The following is a 6,245-nucleotide window of genomic DNA, read 5'->3' on the forward strand; positions in this document are numbered from 1 at the left end:
CCCCCCCCCCCTGCGCTCACAAAGCCGGAGGCGTGGTGAAAGGCCGGCGGCCGGAGCGTGTGAGCGCCCGCCGGCCTCCCGCCCCGCCCCGGCAGCCCGCCGCCCGCCGCCCGCCCGGGACCCACTTGTAGCCGCCGCAGGATCAAACTCAGTTCACCTCTCGCCTCCTCTTCCTTCTCGCCGGCGTCTCGCTGAGCCCGGCACCTACAGACGGACGAGAGGAGACACACACACACACACACACACACACACACACACGGTGCGCGCTCGCTTCGTGCCCGCTTGGCTGCTAAGCTACTTCCCTCCCTCTTTTCCTCCCTCCCGGTCCCTGGCCCCCTCCTCCCGCCCCGGGCAGTCCCGTGTGGGCTGTCGCCCCAGTGGCTGAGGTCTCTGCCGGACTGCCCCTCGATGGAGGGCCGCTGAAAGCCCCTGAACCTGTGATCGGGGTCCCAAGCTCCAATCCCGCGGAATCCCGCCGGCTCCTATCTCCCGGGACCCTTCAATGCCCCCGCCAACATTTCTCCTCCCAATTCTCCTTAGCCGGGGTCCCCCATCTCCCATCCGGGCATCCCAAACCTCCGATGCAGAGGTCTCTCCCCACACACCCACCCCCCGCCCGCACCACCACCCGCATATGTCTCTCATCCCACAAGACGCCAATGTTCCCCTTTCCCCGACCGCGTCCTGGGCTGCTCACGACGCAGCCCTTCCTCTCGGACCCCCTAACTTTATAGTGCCCTCCGCCCCCCGCAGCGTCGGAGGAACCCCCCGGGTGCCGATCCGGGTGAGTGTCCCGAGCCGAGGACAAATGCGGCAGCCCCGGCACCCGGCACCGGAGGCGGGAGGAGTCGGGTACAAACGTTCATTGATACAAATGAGTAAATAAACAAGCTGGGTGAGCGCGGCCACCTTCTCAGAGCCGGCCGCAGAGGGCCCGGCGCGCGTGCCTGCGCGAGGTGTGCGTGTGGCCCGGGGCCGCACCTGTGTGTGCGCCTGTGTGTCCTTGGGTCGGCTCGACATCTGTGGAGCTGGGTGGTGTGTCTGCGGGTTCGTGTGTTCTCTGTGGAGCTATATGTGTGTCTGTGCATCCGTCTGTCATCTGGCCTCTCCTCCTGCGTGTCTGTGATACATGGAGCTACGCGTGCCAAGCCCGGCATCATCTAGCTAGTGCCTGGCTCGCCCTCTCCCGTAGGTCCTTTCCCCCCACAGCCCCCTCGTCTCTGCCGTTCACTCTCGCACTCCCAGAGCAGAAGTCTTGATATCCCACCTTCAGTTTAGGGTGGTGTGTGTGTAAACGAAACTAGACTCCCCTCTTAACACCTCCCCTGCACCCAATACGTGTTCTATTTTAGAGTTCACTTGAAGAAAATGTGTGTGAGCGTCTAAGGTGCGAGCATATGTGCTGTCCCTCCCTGTAAGAGCGCTTCGGAGGTTGAAGTGGCGGCGGAGATTTGAAAGCTAATCTCTGGCTTCTAGAGCTCTGGCATCTCGATTCTCACTCTCTGCCTTGGAACCCCACCTGGTGGACAGTTATGGTACTACAGATTCAAGGGGAAGCAATTCCTGTTCCTCTGGCCCTCAATCTCCCTTCCTAGTGAAAGATCAGCCTTGAAGAGCCTGCGTGTAGGCTCCCAGAGGGCTCCTCTCCCACCCTAGTGCCCTCAGGCTTCCACCTCAGACGGCTTGGGGCCCAGATATTCACAAAGCTCCTGTCGGGACCACTGTAGCCCCAGAAATACAGAGCTGGGGCACGCCCTCGCAATAGGAAGATTTCACAGGACAGTCAACTGGACTGGGCACCCAGGAGTGGTGAGGCCAGCCCCACCTCACTCCCCATGTGGGGCTGAAGTTCGGTGAGAATGGGGCTTGGGGAATTGTTGAGACCCCACTATTTTGGACACCCCTAACAATGTAGCCTGATCCCCAGACACAGCACTGGACTCAAGGTGGTAAAATGGGCAAGATGACCTTGGGGAACCCACCCGCAGAGGCATCTGTCTCTGAAAGATGGACACACACACACACACACACACCTGTGAAACGGTGGACACATAGTCTTACCAAGATACAAAGAGATGCACAAGCAAATGGTGAGCGCACACACATATGTAGGAAGGCACACACACTCAGAGAATCATCGTCGACAAATTCACACAACACCCACCTCCCAGCCACCAACTTCAAGAGTCCACAAAGGTGTCGGCTTTGCTGGGATCACAGCCCCAGAAGCCATTGTCTTCCCCTTCCCTGCCCATACTCCTGGAGATGGCTTTTGTGCATTTTCATCCTCTCCTCCCATTCAGCAGCAGAGCGGGAGTCAGGAGGGAGCCTGGGGAAGTCATTCCGAGTCCTTTCTGCTCAGGCACCAAGTGGGGTCGAGGGGAATGTCCACAGGGACAGCACGGCCCCACAACAATAGTTGCTGGATTTCCTAATTGGAACCATCCTTGCTGCAATCCCAACAAGCACTTAGGACAAAAGAGAAGAAAAGCCACGGTGGTGTGATTTTCTAAGGCGTTCCAGAGATGCTGGAGAAGTAGGAATGCTAGGTCTGTGCAGTAGGCTTGCTGGGAGTGGCCAGGACAGAGAAGGGTCAGCCACCATCTTCGGCAGTCAGATTCCATCAGAGGACATTCCTTCATCCACCTCGGATGGACTTCTGACCCTGGCCCCAGACCTCAGTCTGACCCATCATCCTGACCTAAAACAAGCCCCTGAGCCTAATTCCAAATTGACCCTTAATCCTGGTCACAGATTCACCCTGCCCCTGGCCCCAGACTGAACCCCTGTCCTCTCAAACATCACCCAACCCCTCCTTTGGCCAAAGGAATGCGGCTGGCCCCTTGTGGACTGCCCCAAAGGTGGGTCACAGCTCAACCCATGAGGCTCAGGGAGCAAGAGTGGGCTATCAGACAGAATATTTTTCTCATTCTGGCCTGCATATGATCTGCCCTTTCCCCAAAAGCATCCTTCTCCCTCCAAGCTGGTTGGAGGAGTTCGCAGGAACTCCTGCAGACTCTCTCCCTGACCCCCATCTACAATCCTCTCCCCAGGGCACATCCAGGGCTCCAGCTATTGCCTGCAGTGCTCTGAAACTTTGGCTCACAGCTTGTGTCTCATATCCCCGTAGGCCTTCAGGCACCTGGAAATCAGTCAGAAAAGACTGGGGATCAGTCATGGCGATGCTGGTTCAGATAGAGTTCTGCATGGATGAACTTTGCCATGCTTGGCAGAAGGGGCGGGGAGAATATGGAGGGCAGGCTGCAGGCACTCTTGGAATATGCAGACAATGGGCAAGACGCAACCTCTACACCTTCTTCCTGGGCTCAGAAACCACCCATTCACAGGGGAAAGTCTGCCCCAAGGCCTGCTCCTCATCAGAGCACAGAGCTCCCCAGGAATGTCCAGGACTTTCTATGCCCAAAGGAATGGAGGCATTGTACCTTTCAAATCCCTTTTATATGTGTGCAGTCCATAAGAGTCCACAAATCTCTTCTGCTATTTTATTTCACCTCCATATAGCCCCATGAGATAAAGCTGATTTTAGATATTAGATATACATATTACTTTTCGTACCGATAAGAAAACTGAGGCCCAGAGTGCCTCCCCCCCACCGCAATCCCCATTGTGCTGTCCTACTCAGTCCTCCCCCAAGGAAGCACACAGCCCCGTGAGACTTGAGATCCTGTCCTCAGGGCAGCTGCCCCTTTGTTTTAATGTCCATTCTGACCGTTCAAGCTGACAAAAGAGGGAGTTGTGAATTTTACATTCAATTTTGCATAGTTTGGGCCTGAATTTTTAAAAACTTACACTTAATTACCTTCTTTTCCCTAAAACTACCTCTGCTTCCTCCAACCAGAGCCAAAAGCTAACAGTGACCAGAGAGCAGAGACCAGGGGGCGGTGGACAGAAGCAGAGCTGGTATTCAGGGGTCTACAGAGTTTATGCAAAGTCTTCTAGGTCTCCCACTCGGACCACGGTAGTGTAGCCGGAGGGATAAAGCTCAGAATTTCACCTCAGGGAGTTCTGTCTGCTCTTTGCCCCATCCTGTCTTACTGGCATCCAGGAGTCCTGGGAAATCAGCTTTCCACTCCCATCCCCCCTCTCCGGGCCTCAGGCTGGTCCTCATTTCATCCTAAGACCTCTTAGTACATGGCTGCCTGTGGCAAGGCCCCTTTCCTGAGAAACCTCAAGTCCAGCGGGGCAGCAACCTTCTGTTTCCTGCGTAGGAGAGGTCCCACCCCTGGGACACCGGCTCCAGCTCAGATATGTTCCTCCACTGCCTCTCCAGAATCGCAGCAGAAACAGCTACTCCAGCGGTGCCCTTTTGGCCCTGGATCCCAACTTGCGGCCCCAGATACTCATCCCCGAGGCCTGTTTGTCCACCTTCTCCCACTCTACGCCCTCCTTCCGGCAAGGCCGGCAGTGCCCCTCCAGTGCCCAGTCCTCAAGGACAGTTTAGAGGACGCTCCCAGACTGTGGCCCGGCTATTTTGAAGGGGGGCGGGAGCGGAGAACCCTCCTGTCCAGGCTGGTTAGGGGTGGGGAGTCAACCCAGCTCTGCTTGAAAATCACCTCGGTGCCATGAATGCTGCCTTTCTAGAGACCCCGGGGAAGAGAATCCTCGTCCGTCCCCCTTCCTCTCGGTTTCAGAGGCTCTGAGGCTGTTGTTTAGAACACTAACAGACCCCTTCCAAACCACCACCACCTGCCGGAGTCCCACCCGGCCCAGCCACCTCTTTGGAGGCGCCATCCTGCTATTCGTGATGCTGTGGGAGCCGAGCTGATTCTGGACTCCAGTTACTTATTTCTTAAGGGTTTCTCTCTTCTTCTTTGTCCTTTAGTGTGATTGCTCCCATCCCACCCCCAGGTATCCCGTCGTCATTGGCTGTCTAGATTTTTTATTTTATTTTTTAATTTTAGATTTGTTTTACAGATAACGACCCCCGTCCAAGGGTCTCTACCTGCCAGTGTCCGATGCAGGCACAGCCTGGCTCCTTACTCCCAACCTCCCAGAGACCACCGGCTAGGAGAGCGCCCCTCACCCACCCTCTTGCCGCCCTGGGAAGGGGAAGCCCTTGGGAAAGAAGTTTGCTGCTTTCTCCTTTCCCTGAATAAGGAATGAGCCTCATCCCAGAAATCTCAGCTTCAGAGACGTGCCCCAGAAGGAATTTTAAAAAGAAATGGAAATACCCCCATCCTCCCCTGTTAGAACCCCCATACCCAGTCCTTTTCCTTCCGCCCCACACCCAACCCAGAAGAAAGCAACCCAAAAAGGGACTTGCCGATGGAGAGAACGGGGTAGGTACGAGGAACGCAGCTGATAGCTGTGTCCAAATCGGCACTGCCTGGAAAAGTGTAGCCTGCCTGGTGGCGATGGGACACCGGCAGTGCCCCAAGCTGGCTGTGGCTGGCAGGGACACTGCCGCAGCGATGGCGTTCCCTCTGGCCCTGGGAGCCAAGAGCCCTTTATAGCCTGGGACCTGCCCTGGCACCGCCCACTGGGCGGTTGCAACCAGGCCTGCAACTAAGGGAGTCGCTGGGAGCTGGGAGGGCATCCGCCCCAGGACCCCAGGGCCAGGCCCCCACACACAGTCTCTGGGATTCAACCTCCCCTCCCATCCCAGGCAACTCTATGTCCTGGTATGTGCATGAGACTGTGTGTGTGTGTGTGTGTGTGTGCGTGCGCTCGTGCTTAAACGTCCATTCAAAGACCTCAGATCTCTTTCCCTCAGCCTCTTTCTCTGGCAGTAACAGTTTTTGAAAGGATGGGGAGAGCAGTGTGTTTCTGCTCAGTTTATCAAATTACACTCAGTGACAAAGGACTGAAGTGCATTTTCTTGAAGGCTTGACAATTGGGATCCAGGAAGAGAAAAGAAAGCATGACAGAGAACCCAGAGCTTTTGTGGAAGGTAGAACACCGATATGAAAGGCAGGGGATGTGGTTGGGTGGCTCTCAGTGAATTTGCCTTCATGTGGTTTGGTGTTAAAAACTGCTCCCCCCCACCCTCAACCTCAGCTGCACAAATCCCACGGATCCCAGAAATTGCAAGATTGTTGATTTTTAAAAGGAACACTGTTCATTTTCACATGGGCTGAGTCAGACAAGCTGGAGTGCAGCTTCCTCCCTCCAGGACTCTCCTCCCAGCCCCCCCTGCCAGGGAAACCTTCGCTGCTCAGAGAGGGGCAGTGCCCTTTGTAGCCCACCCCCCCCCCCCCCCCCCCCCGCTCAGCCTGTGCAGCCAG

This window comes from Panthera uncia (assembly GCF_023721935.1).
Source record: "Panthera uncia isolate 11264 chromosome A3 unlocalized genomic scaffold, Puncia_PCG_1.0 HiC_scaffold_11, whole genome shotgun sequence".
Taxonomy (NCBI): Eukaryota; Metazoa; Chordata; class Mammalia; order Carnivora; family Felidae; genus Panthera; species Panthera uncia.